Source organism: Aethalodelphis obliquidens, unplaced genomic scaffold, assembly GCF_003676395.1.
Source record: "Aethalodelphis obliquidens isolate GAN/ISIS:26980383/991018 unplaced genomic scaffold, ASM367639v1 scaffold8, whole genome shotgun sequence".
NCBI classification, from domain to species: domain Eukaryota; kingdom Metazoa; phylum Chordata; class Mammalia; order Artiodactyla; family Delphinidae; genus Aethalodelphis; species Aethalodelphis obliquidens.
Genome location: NW_020837952.1, coordinates 56,222,504 through 56,235,580, shown reverse-complemented (window position 1 = coordinate 56,235,580; position 13,077 = coordinate 56,222,504). Strand labels below are relative to the sequence as shown.

The 13,077-nt window shown below is 41.1% G+C and overlaps 1 protein-coding gene across 3 annotated transcripts in view; it reads right to left on the bottom strand.

Moving 5' to 3' along the window:
- Positions 1-12,679, bottom strand: part of GRAP2 (GRB2 related adaptor protein 2) — a 62,840-nt gene extending 50,161 nt beyond the window's left edge. Inside the window, exon 1 of one of the 3 annotated variants that reach the window (XM_027107713.1) lies at positions 12,499-12,679. The gene's annotated coding sequence lies outside the window, so the exon portion shown is untranslated. The remainder of the gene's footprint in view (positions 1-12,498) is intronic. The other 2 variants (XM_027107715.1, XM_027107716.1) reach the window with 2 other exon arrangements.
- Positions 12,680-13,077: the final 398 nt, after the last annotated feature.

Genomic DNA, 13,077 nt, shown 5'->3' with positions numbered 1-13,077 from the left:
GAAAATCCACATGGCAGTATAATGCCTTCTCTGGAACTGAACAAATGCATTTATCCCACTTTTATTTACAGTTAAATTCACATCAGAGATATTTTATATGACAGTACACTCTGTTACCCTTAGGTGAAGGTCACAGTGAAAGCATTTACAGGACAACTAAAATTTTGCAACAGAACTTAGCCTAAGGACCGTTGTTCCAACTAGACTATGAACTTGGCAAAGATTGACAACCCCTTCGAGAGAAAAGAGACGAATAAAAACCAACCAAACCATGTATATCCTTTTATATTCTTTCTTCTTTGTTTTCCATCGTCAAAAGGGCAATCTACACCCAGTTTATATATATATATTTTTGTGTGTGTGTGTGTGTGTGTGTGTGGTATGCAGGCCTCTCACTGTTGTGGCCTCTCCTGTTGCGCAGCACAGGCTCCGGACACGCAGGCTCAGCGGCTATGGCTCACGGGCCCAGCCGCTCCGCGGCATGTGGGATCCTCCCGGACCGGGGCACGAACCCGTGTCCCCTGTATTGGCAGGCGGACTCTCAACCACTGCACCACCAGGGAAGCCCCACAGCGTATATTTAGTAAATACTTTTTGGTGGTGACTATCGTGAGCAGGCAACACTTGGAGAGGGTCCAGAGACAAACAAAGGGATGAAGAGGTTGGGCAGAGACTCTTAGGGTGACACGCTAATGGAACTGAGGTTCTTTAGTCCAGAGAAGAGAAGGCTGGGTTTGGCAGCTGTGAAGGTAGTTGGCGTTATTTATCATTACTGAATGTTAGAAAGCACATCATATGCAGGGTAGGATGAAAGAAAGTTGACTTACATCCAGTAAGGTGATTTAGGGTTAGGAATACGGAAGCAGTTTTGACTTAGATGGATTATAAGGCATCAACAGAGGTCCTTAAGAAATCTTACTTTGGAAATTTTACAGTTGAAGAGTAGGTCATCTTTCTGAAATGAGTTAGGTGCCGTGCAGTAGGTAAATGACTCAGAGGACCTCTCAAGTTCTATTCCGCTTCTTCCTGTGACTTTTCAGCAGCCAGTATCAGGATCTGACTTGCTTCTTGCCCAACTTTCACCATAGCTGGAAGCCCTTGACCTCTTCCCGCAAGTCAACCATACAGTACACTCAGCCCTAAGCCTTTCTTGGTTGGGAGGGATTTAAGAAGCTCACTCTAGCTGAACGCTCAGCTAACTGTCATCAGGTCACCCCTGCTGCTGGCCTGGCTCTGAAGTGTCCCAGTTCTAGCAAGTGGGATTGTGCCTTGCACCTAAGTCCACTTCTTTTTTTTTTTTTTGCGGTACGTGGGCCTCTCACTGCTGTGGCCTCTCCGGTTGCGGAGCACAGGCTCCGGACGCACAGGCTCAGCGGCCATGGCTCACGGGCCCAGCCGCTCCGCAGCGTGTGGGATCTTCCCGGACCGGGGCACGAACCCGTGTCCCGTGCATCGGCAGGCGGACTCCCAACCACTGCGCCACCAGGGAAGCCCCTAAGTCCACTTCTTACTGGATCTACCTGAAATCTACCCGTGTCTTCCTATGCTAACACCCAAAATCCTTTCTTGCTTTCCAGGTCTAACGTGATTTTGAGATCACACCTAACCTCCAGTCCAGGACTGAAGCTTTGTCTCTTTCCAGCCCCTCCCTCCCCCTACCCCAGCTCAGACATGGTGTCCAATCTCTGAACCCCAACCCTGCTACCTAAAGCTGGCAGTCTGTGCACAGAGCACTGGTTACAATCTCCCTGAGATCTCTCCTCTCACCTGTGGCTGGATTCTCTACTTCACTGCCCCCCCAGGCCCCCACCGTCATGACTCAGGCCACTGTCAATCCGTTTGCTCTTCACTTGGCCACGTGATGACCTGCCCCATGGCTTCATTCTCCTGCCTTCTGCTGTGAGCCGTTGCACATCTGAGTCCCTCTCTACAAACCACATACCTCTACAACAGGCCTCCTCAACCTTGTTGCCATTGACACGTGGGGCTGGTTCAATCTTTATTGTGTATTGGGGCGAGAGGCGTCCTGTGCATTATAAGGTCCTTAGCAGCGTTGCTGGCTTCCACCCACCAGATGCCAGTGGTAGCCCCTCTCCCCCACCTCCAAATTGTGACAACCAAATATGTCTCCAGGCATTGCCCAATGTCCCTGTTGGAGAGGGGGTTTCAAAATTATCCCCTGTTGAGAATTCTTGCTCTGCAAGAACCCAGAAAGGCAAGAGCATTTTAAAACCAGTTATAGATACTTTGAGAAATAGCTGGATGTATCTAGAATATTTAAATGCAGATTAAAAAATTTAACTAACAAATTAAACTATTAATAAACACCAAATGGAGTTTTGTAAGTTTTGTATTATGACACAAGGGGTAAAGTGGGTAAAATGGGGTTATGGTGGGTAAAGTGGGGTGAAATCCCTTCACCCTAGATCCATCCTCCTCACATCTTATTGTGCAGAAGAATCACAAGAGGACTTTTTTAAAAGTTCAGATTCTGATTCAGTAGGTTTTAGGCAGGGTCTGAGATACTCAGTCCTAACAGGCTCCCAGATGATACCAATATCATTGGTCCCCGGACCTCACATTGAGTAACAAGGCCCTAGATCAAAATCACTACTGAGAGGTGGGGGAGGGGCTATTCGAATCTTAATGATTACAAGGTCATAAAAGCAAGATTCAAATTTGCATTCGGAGGACAGACTATAAAAGTGTGACTGTTCCCTGCACTCTTCTATAATGAATAAAACTGTTCTCAGAGATGTGTTTTGAAATGTGACATTTCTATTAGCTTGAAATTATAAATATTATACAAGCCACCTGCAAAAACCTGTGGACTGCTAAATTAGCTTGGCAAGACTTTGAAAGGTTTCCAAAACTCTGATGGAAATCTAAATTCAAGGTCTTTGTAGTCCTTGTTATAGGGAGGAAGAGACTAGGGGTGAGGATGGGCCTGGGGGAGGGGATGGAGAGAGGAGAATCATTTTAAACAGGGCCTTGCAAAGAAACAGATTCATAGAACTTCCTCAAATTACAAATAATCGTGTGCTGAAATTATACTGACACCACATGAAGTTACTGCAACCCCAAATCAGATAACTCAATTATAGCTATAAAACAGTTGCAAAAACGAATGCTATTTACTGTAACGTATAGCGATCAGGGTAATCAAATCTTCTGAAGGCTGTCAAAAGCCTAACATAAAAACTTCCTCCTCTCATATAATACTGCCTCTGAGTAACTTTGACTTGGAGTTTTGCAGACATCTGACTCACTGTTGCATACCCTTGGGAAGGAAAGGGCAATTCACATTTGCTCCTAGTTTATAGTTAGAAAGATTGGGGCTCACTAGTTTCTCTAAAGATGTAGATAATAAAGTCCTGACACTTTTGAGGTCTCTTCCAGGCCAGTGTTGAGACTATCTATGCCCTCATGCCAGCAGCTGAGTATTCACCTTGGGGAGGGAGAACTAATATCCTAGCTCTGAGATGTATTGATGGGCTGTTATCAATTTGATCAAGTGTAATAGAGCTAAATGTCTCTACATTTAAAACTCTGTGTTTTCTTTTCCCTCTTTCTTTTTTTTTTAAAGAAAATCAATAATGTAAGTACAGAATAAGGATGAACTGGCTTAAGAGTAGTGCATGGGAACTCATGGGTATGAGTTGACCACAATTTCAGTATGTTCCTAGTCAGCAGTGTGACTGACATGAGTGCCAAAAAGGCTAATGCAATCTCGGGCCATATTAACAGAAATATAGGGTATAGATCAAGGGAGGCAACTACCCCATGGGATTCCGCATTGGTCAGACCACTCCTGGAGAGCTCTGTCCCATTCTGAGCACCATGGTTTAGGAGGGGCCTTATGTTGGAGTCCATTGGAGATGAACACTTAAAATGATGAGAGCATGTAAAACCACATTATAGGAGGAAGAGTTAAAAGAACAAAGGATATTTATGCTTGAAAAAGAAGACTTAGGGGGACATGATAAGAAGTGAAGGAAAAACAGGGTATCTGGGAAAAGAGCTTGAGGTACGGTTTCCAGTGGCACAAGTTTAATATCTGGATCCCCAAGGAAAAAAACTCACAAGAGCCTTCTCTACTCTTTGTCACTTGCAAAACAAACAGATCTTCAGCAAAGAAGACTCTACTCCTCCTGTGATATCCTTGAAGTATGCAAATTTGTGGATAATTTTATGCCCCTTTGCCAAGCCATCTCTATCTGCCTGCAGACGCACCTCCTTCAGGAAGTCTTCCCTACAAAGCCCGGCTTTGGGCCACTTACCCTATCTCCTGGGTGTTTGCCCTGCGGTAACGTTTGCTTTTGTTTGTCCTAGTTTCCCTAAGACTGTGTTAGCTCCTTAGGGAAAAGGACCCTGTTTTCTTTTTGTTTTTATTACCCTAAATGTTCTCAGTACCTCTGGGTACTGTGAATTAGGGACTGAGGGGATGTCTGCTGACAGTAGCCAAAAGATGAATTAGAGTCACCAGACAGGTAATTTTTTTTTATAGTGTCTACATGACAGAGCATTACAGCATGCTCTCTTGATGATAAGAACACCTAACTGACCCTTCCCTTTAGGGAGTAATATGAGCTGACAAAGTTGGCTGTGTAGTAAATCTTACTTTCCACTACATCTTGCATTTTAAAATCAAAGTTGTGTGTCCATGCCACTATTTAAGAGCCCCATCTTCCTTGTGTCAGGTCTTGGGAATTACTCTCCAGCTAGGAGAGTATCTGATTTCACACTTCCTCTTTCTTTGTTTATCTGGATATTTACAGGGTACCTGGTGTCAAGCCACAGCTTCACACAGGATCTGGTTTGTAAAATGAAGGAGTCGTCTATTTAACAATATTGGTCTAAGAAATAGAAATTCCACAAATGAGTTTAAATGAGAAAGCATCATGTTATGCATTTTAAAAATGAGAGATTGCACATTTATGTGATGTCAAAGATATAATAAACATGCTTTGGGGGTAGCAATGCACGACCCTTCTTAAGTCTCCTGTGTAGTGGGTTAAAGAATGGTATTGTTTCACTCAAGGACAGAGGCATGGACGGGGCGCTCTGAGCCATCCACAAAGCTGAGAATAGAACCCAGAACAGAGGAGCTAAGTTCATGCTCTGTCACTCTCATCACTGGACAGTATTACCTCCTAAAATCCAATGACCTGACACGGTGCAGAGCAAATTATACACTTCTCTTCAAGAAGGTGAGAGAACTCCACTCGCCAGCCTAACGTTCAGTTAGAGGATACGGCGAGCAAAAAGACAGGGCCCCCAATTTTCTATCATCGGCTGTGAATCATAAATAGAGACCGACACCTTCCTGGTTACCGAGGTAGCTAACCTGTCTGTGCTCATAGCGCTTGGCTCGTATGATTCAAACGGCCAGCAGCAGGGTGGCTCCTCTGATGCGTACAACACCTTTAGTTCTAAGTTTCCACCGTTTGACGACTGATATTATAAAACCTTGGTTTACTGACATACGGAGCATGAGAATTTTCTGCTTGTTTTATCTTCCTGGAGAGACCCCAAAGTAAACTGGGGTTATATCATGGATTTTGTATACTTGGCAACATGCACTGCAGACGCTTTTTATAAAACTGAAACAGAGGCTAACATACAAAATTGTCCTAATTATACTGACCCAAAGATTCTACAAATACCCCCAAAGGAAAGGGCTTGGTCATGTCCTTTCTCGTCTCAGGGCGTCTGTGTTCGGTGCTGTTGGCTCTCTCACGACTCTCCGATTTCCAAGCACCTTTCAAGGACATTAAAGGAAATAACTGCTAACGACGAAAAATCAGGTGGAAGATTTGCGTCCTTCAAGAGAAATAACGTTTTTAGAAGGATAAGGTCTATCAGCCCCAAATAAGTCCATCAGCATTCTTTATTTCCATATTATATTCTGAACTACCCAAGAAGAATCATAAAATATCACGGCACGTCTGTCGGACGCAGAGCACAGAGTTAGAGCAAAATTGCTGTGAGACAGCCAGCCCTGCAGGAAAATGAGGCAACCAGCAGAACGACACACCAGCAGCCCACAAAAGCACTGTCCATGTTGACAGTTTCTAGCAGGATCTGGACGTTGAAAAGGAACCCATCTAAACTGGACGCCAGCTCTAATGGCCTACAGGGCAGGGTGAAAGGTCTTGCCATCTATCGCAGAGAAAAGTCATTTCCCTCTGCTCAGACTGTGGGGGGCGGATTAGGAAGTTTGCAACAGAGAATAGAAGGGGCTTCCGAGAACATGTGATCTAACCTCTCACTCGGCTGAGAAGGAAACGGAGGCCCAGAGAGGCTACAGTGTCATGTTCAAGGTCACGCAGGTAGTTTCCAGTAGAGCCAGAATTCAGATTTCCAGAACCCCCATCAAGGGTTCCTGTGCCTCCAGAATGCTGTGCCCAGACCAGAGTAGCAGAAGGAGCCCTGGGCTACAATTTCACAGCCTAGGTACTAGGTCTTGGCAGACGTTAGCAAAATTACCTTTAGCAAGTCACTTAAACTCGCGAGCTTTGCTTTTCCCACTCTGCAACATGAGAGGCAAAATATGTGGTCTGTCTGCCTCAAAGATCACAGGCAGATCAAATGAGATAATGTGTGAAAACGCTTTTTAAAGCTTTATAAGGCTGAGGGTAAAAAAAAAAAAACTCTTCAGATAAAGGCTGTTTTTCCTTCTGAGAATATATGGATGGACTCTTGGAGGGGGAGGAAGGAGATGGTCCACTGGAAATTCTGTGTAAAGGTGTGTGTGGATGAATGCTAGACGTATTTTTTACCCCTGCGGAGAGTTTCTGTAGCTTTCATCAGCTTCCTAAATGTGTCTCTGAAACTACTGTTCACCTCTAGCTTCACCACCGCCAGTAAGAACCTCTGTGCTATGGATATCAACACATTTATGATCAACCTAAAAGGTTGATATAATGTATTAAAATATGATTTAATGTATGGCTGGGATCTTCCTGCTGGCTTTACGAATTCAACAATTCACATTTTTAGAATATAAATCCGTTTGGGGGAGGGGAGCTAATCTGACCTCACACTTCGCTCTGTAAACTGCTAAAAATCTATCGCTTATAAAATGATGATGAAAATTCAAATTATAAATCAACCAGGTTTTTTTTCTACTAGTGTACTTCCTTAGTAATATTTCCTACTTATTTAAAGACTTTTCTTTAAAATCATATTTAACAAGAGAAGTATCTACTTATTATTTACTGAGTTCCTACTGAGTTTCCAGCAGTTTGTTTCCAGTATTTTCCCATAAAGCACTGGACAATAGACACCAATCATAAACCATTTGGAGGCTGCTACATTAAGCTCGTGGTTCTGGAAGGCTGAGAGGGGTGGAGAAAAACAAATGAAAAAGTATTATTCATGACCAGTTGATCAATTAGCCTGCTTTTCATTAAAAAACATAAAAAGGCAGAACCAAGTTAGCAATGACTATGTTGGAAATGCATAAAAACATTATTAATGTTGGACTTTTTTTCTCACTTATTTTTAGTTCTCTTTAGAAAATTATACTTGAGAGCTTTCTGTAACGGCAATAGAAAGAGTGAATAAGACAGCACTGGAACCATTTTTTAATGCTAATGAAGGGGTAGGGACCAACACCTGGTTTGTGAGGCCTTTTCTGTGTACAGTTATGTGTTTCCAAAGCCATGGACTGACTTATGGAATATCTGAGTGAGTGAGATAACCAACCAGGAACGTTACCTACTAACAAGACTCATCCATCGTCCCATAAAGAAATCCAGTGTGGTATTTTATAAATCTGACAATGGCTATACACTTGTGTTTTAGTGGTAAAATCTTACACAGTACAGTAATGTGAAAAATAAGAGGTTTTTTTTTCCCCCTTGACTATATCAAAATATCACCTTCTGCCCCAAGGCTCTGAGATCTCATAACTCCCCTCTTGTATTATTCCTTTCAGTTTTTTTTTCCTTCCTCTTCCTTTATAGTTTTATATTTTTCAATCCTAGCATTATCTCTGCTGTTTAAAGTTTCTTATACATAGCCTTGAGCTATAGAAGTGCAATAAGCCTACTCATCTGTGCTTAATAGAGTGCTATTATCAGATGAACCAAACCTAAAATACATTTTCGTAGCAACGCTTCCAGATTTTCAGTAACTTAAAATAACTTAAAACTTGGGTGGTGATAGGATGGGGTGGGGGTGGGAGGCTATAACTGATTTTCTTTCAGTTCCAATTGTGTTCCTTCCCATCCCATGTGCCAGGAGTCTTCAAGAGAATGCTCTGGAATCAGACCACCTGGGTTCAAATCCAGGCTCTACCACATACAAGTTAAGTGACCTTGTGCAAGTTACTTAACCTCTCTGTACCTCAATTTCCTCACTTACAAAAGAAGGGTGATATTAGCCCTTGTTTCACTGTGCCGTTAGGAGAAGCAGATGAGTTAATACCTGTAAAGTGCTTGGCAAATAATAGTAACAGACACTGTTTTAGAAAATTTATGTATAACAGAGAAAGACAAATATCATATGATATCACTCATATGTGGAACCTCATATGTGGAACCATTATTTTAAAAAATGATGCAAAGGAACTTATTTACAAAACAGAAACAGACTCGCAAATTTCAAAAACAAACTTACGGTTACCCAAGGGGAAACATGGCAGGGGGGAGGAATAAATTAGGAGTTTGAGATTAAGATACACACTCCACTATATATAAAATAGATAACCAACAAGGACCTAATGTACAGCACAGGAAACTCTACTTAATATTCTGTAATAACTATATGGGAAAAGAATTTGAAAAAAAAAGAATATATGAATATGTATAACTGAATCACTTTGCTGTACAACTGAAACTAACACAACAGTGTAAATCAACTATACTCCAATAAAATAAAACAAAAAACAAAAACCTATACGTGTATAAATTATTTAATCTTCAACACAATATGATGAGATAGGTACCAATATCACTCTCATTTTATAGCTTAAGAAACTAAGACACAGAAAGACTAAGTAACTTGTCCCTATTGGCCGAGTTAGTAACGGAAGGATTGGCCTCAAACCTAGACCATCTGGCTCCACAGCAGCACTCAGTAAATGTTACTTATTACTGTCATCATCATCAACATCAACATCATCATCATCATCAACATCATCATCATCCTTGTTATCACCTGAACTTAAACACTCAATAAATATCTGCTGTTGCTGCGGGTAATGATGAATGTGTATGTCTAATCCTTCTTCAAACTGTACTAAAATGTATATGACCCCCAATGGAATAGTTGAGTTAGGCAAGGATTCTAAAGACTCACTAAAGCTAGTGAGTGAGGTTTGTTAGGAAGTAGGATATTACCACAATGCCTAAGTGTGATCCTGTCAGATCACTTGTTAATTGCAAAGGGATCCCTGGCGTGAGATGACGACCTTGAGCCACAATCAAACTGAGTGTCACAAATAGAGGGACAATCTGGCACTAAGTGTCTCCTGATGAGATGCAATATGGAGCACCTGTAAAATACGTTCATTTGAAATCTAATCAGTGCTTCAGTTCTAACTTGGAGTTTACAGGGAAATACAGGGGATAGAAGAACAAATTAAATGACACCATGAGACAACAACAAGTCCAGGATGCAGGACATTCTACAAGATAATGCCTAACCTCTTCAAAAATATCCAATGTTGAATAAAAAGACATAAAACCCTAATGCAAAAATGTATGTTTCTTTTTAAAAATTAGATCCTAGTTTTATGGACAATATTTGGGGGCTAATGGTTAAGGTTAGATATGGTCTAGATATTAGATGATATTAATGAATTACTGTTCATCTTCTTAGGTATAATGATTGCATTGTGGTTACGTAGGAGAATGTTCTTATTCTTAGATGTTTACTGAATTATTTAGGGGTGAAGTATCATTTTGTCTGTAACTTACAAGTAGTTCAGAAAGAAATACATATAGATAGAACAAATATGCCAAAAAGTTAGCAATCGTTGAAACTAGGAGGTAAGTATAGAGGTATTCACTGTACAAATATTTCATCTTTTCTTTATGTTTGGACATGTTACTCACTTTCTTCGTAAGATGTATGTCTTATATCTTCTTTGGAGGGCATGTAAGACTTTAATCTTCACGTACTTAGTAATAGTTTCTTTTAATTCTCCAAAATGTTTGCTGTGAATGCATATTTTTTAAAAAACCTGTTTTTTTTTTTAAATTATTTACTGAATTCCTATTGGCTCAAGCTTATTGAAACCAATAATATTAACATTGTTGAAGAGAAGTCAGTGCCTAGCACAAGGCCTGACACATAGTAAATGCACAATAAGTGTTAATAAATGTTCATTTGTTAAATGAGGCTATATTTTCCTAAGAATTGTAAAGAGGCAAAAAAAAAAAAAGACATGCACACACACACACACACACACACACACACACACACACACACAGAGGGCTGTGTTGTTCCTTTACAAATCGAGATATGGTGGGCAAGTACTTGAGATGGACAAATGGGGGTCAGTCAACCCCATCCTTTGATTCAAATAGCTTAGGTCCTAAAGATTCTTGACCAAGTTTTGAGTTTGTTTTATGAGGGCACAAAAATGAAGCCTGTCCCTAGGACTAATCCAGCAGCAACTCTTGCTTGTTTAAGAAATCCTGATGGAATCACGCTTAATGACACATTTTTGAACAATTGTAGACTTTTCTTGAGCCAGGAAAAGAAGCAAGTTCTGCTAGAGTGCAGGCGTGAGCCCTACAGATCGCCAATACCCGCAGGTGTTGTTCTCTGAGAATCAATAAGTATGTGGGAACTAGGCCATTTTCAGCCCCTCCGGAAGGCAAGGGCTCTGAAAGAGACGGCTTCAGGCAGTAAGTGAGATATAGTTCATATAAGAAGTGGGAAGAAAATGATCAAGGTTCAAAGAGATAACTGATACTGATATTACCCTGTATTTTCACAGCGCCTTTTTCCTAAGCCATTTCCTATCTATGTTAACTCATTTATTCTTACAATAGCCCTATGAAATAGACGTAGAACAATTGAAATGTTAAAAAAAGATAAGGGATTTTCATCAGGGCCCAAGATATAGAAGATATTCAAAAGGATATTATATTAGCAATGGAAATACTTCTTCATTTTGAACAAATCGATCACCTCCTTCCCCTCTGCTTCCGTAAAGTCATTTTAAAAAGATGAAATCTATTACAATGTAGGGAGAATCAGATTACAGTTTACTACATGGGAGACACTCCAAGTTCAATCTAAAAAGATAGTTTTATTCAATGATATAGGGCTGTCTCCCTTTACCAGAAAAATCCCTAAATTTCTCCAAAAGGGCGCAAATCAATTTTTAAAACTTGAAACTTAAATACACTTAGATGGTTCTCAATTTACACAGTGCCCTTTATTTAATAATGGATCCTTTTGTAAAGAGGATCCCTTTAAAATTATTTTAAAAATGTGAAGTTTTATAAACAATCCTGGGTTGTTAAAGCAGGGTACACGTATACTGAATGTTCTTTCAGAAACCAAAAGCAAGGAAAAAAAAAAAAAGAAAGAGGACCCACTAAAGAACAAGTAAGTCTATGATAAATGTAGTTGTAGAGGATGAAAGGTTTTTCACCCTGAGGTTTCCCACCCTCAGATGACAGGACATGAGCACATGTAATCTTTCCTATTGGAGTTTTAGATCCTAAACATTTTCCCACCTCTTAATTCCTCTGGGGGTGTATATTTTCAGTAATGTGCAGATGAAGTTACATATACTTTATTAACAATTCCAAGTATGTAAAAATGATAGTTTTAAGTTGGCTCAAACTTTGGTGTGTGTATTCCATCCTCAGGTTTGAGGGCGGGTGGGGCAGAGAGTGTCAGAGAGTTGTGTTCAGGCGCAGTGCCTGAACTGGAGACCGTCTTAGGGACACAGTGTTAACTGTTAATAAAGAGACAAAGACAGACAACACTCTCTCAAAACCTATTTCAACGTAGTTTTCTTTTTGTAAAGGAACCCAAACTGGTGTGCTTTGTAAAGACACCATAAATACTAACAGAAGTAGAAATGCAAGCCCCAAGAGAAATCCTGACCACGCAGTACTGGTATTCATTCATTGCTGCTCTGCCTTTCACCTGCCGCCCTCCGCTCCCCGCCCCCCCAACCCAATTTGGAATAAATGCTGACGCTGGTGAAGTGGAATTTCACCTCTGTAATCCCAGGATCCAAAGTCTTTTCCTGAGATGGCTCAGAAGCCAATTAGTGGAGTCTTTTTGTGTAACGGGCTGGGTAATGAGCAGTCTAGTTCATTCGCTAGAAGTCGAATCCTATCACCACAAACACTGTTACAGAAAAGATGTAGAGACCTTTGGTGATGAACCGAAAATTAAAACCAATATTTACAGAGCCCATGGGATTCATTTAATTAGATTGACTCCTAGAGAACATTGTGCAAATAATAAAACTATCCAAGATCTCTAGAGCGTGTGGACTGATGGTGTATAATAACATACCTTTCAGAAGAGAAGAGGTTGAGTCTATGCCTTTGACACCGAGTTATTAGAATCCTTTCTTGCAACAAGGAAGATGAATTCCAACATCAAAATGTCTGCATTTCAGAGTACAGATCCACCTTGTGCTGTCTTCCAAGTACCACACTAACCCAGGGCACAGGCTCGCAGATCCATTGAGTGCCTCCTCCTCCCCGGCTTCTTCTTCCCTCCCTCAAACTACCCCCAGCCGGCCCTGCAGTCTGTGTGCAAACCACACAGGAACTAGCAGATACAGGGCTCCAGAGAGTTGGGCGTGAGCCTTAGGTTATGTGGTTTTGTCTTCTTGCTGCTGGAGTAGAACTAAAACGCAGGAGGTTCACTGAAACACTTTTGCTTCCTTATGCTTGGTTTCAGTTTTAACAAGTTCGCCCCGAACGATTATGTTCACATAAGAAAATTTCTAATCCTAGAGATGGTCCGTCAGCAAGATGCTGCTGGTCTTAAGGAAAATGCATTTTCTGAGTCTATCCAAGCATCCAGAGGAACATTAGGACTTCTTAGTGGAACGTTGTTAATACCATCCCGGATCACTCTCAATGT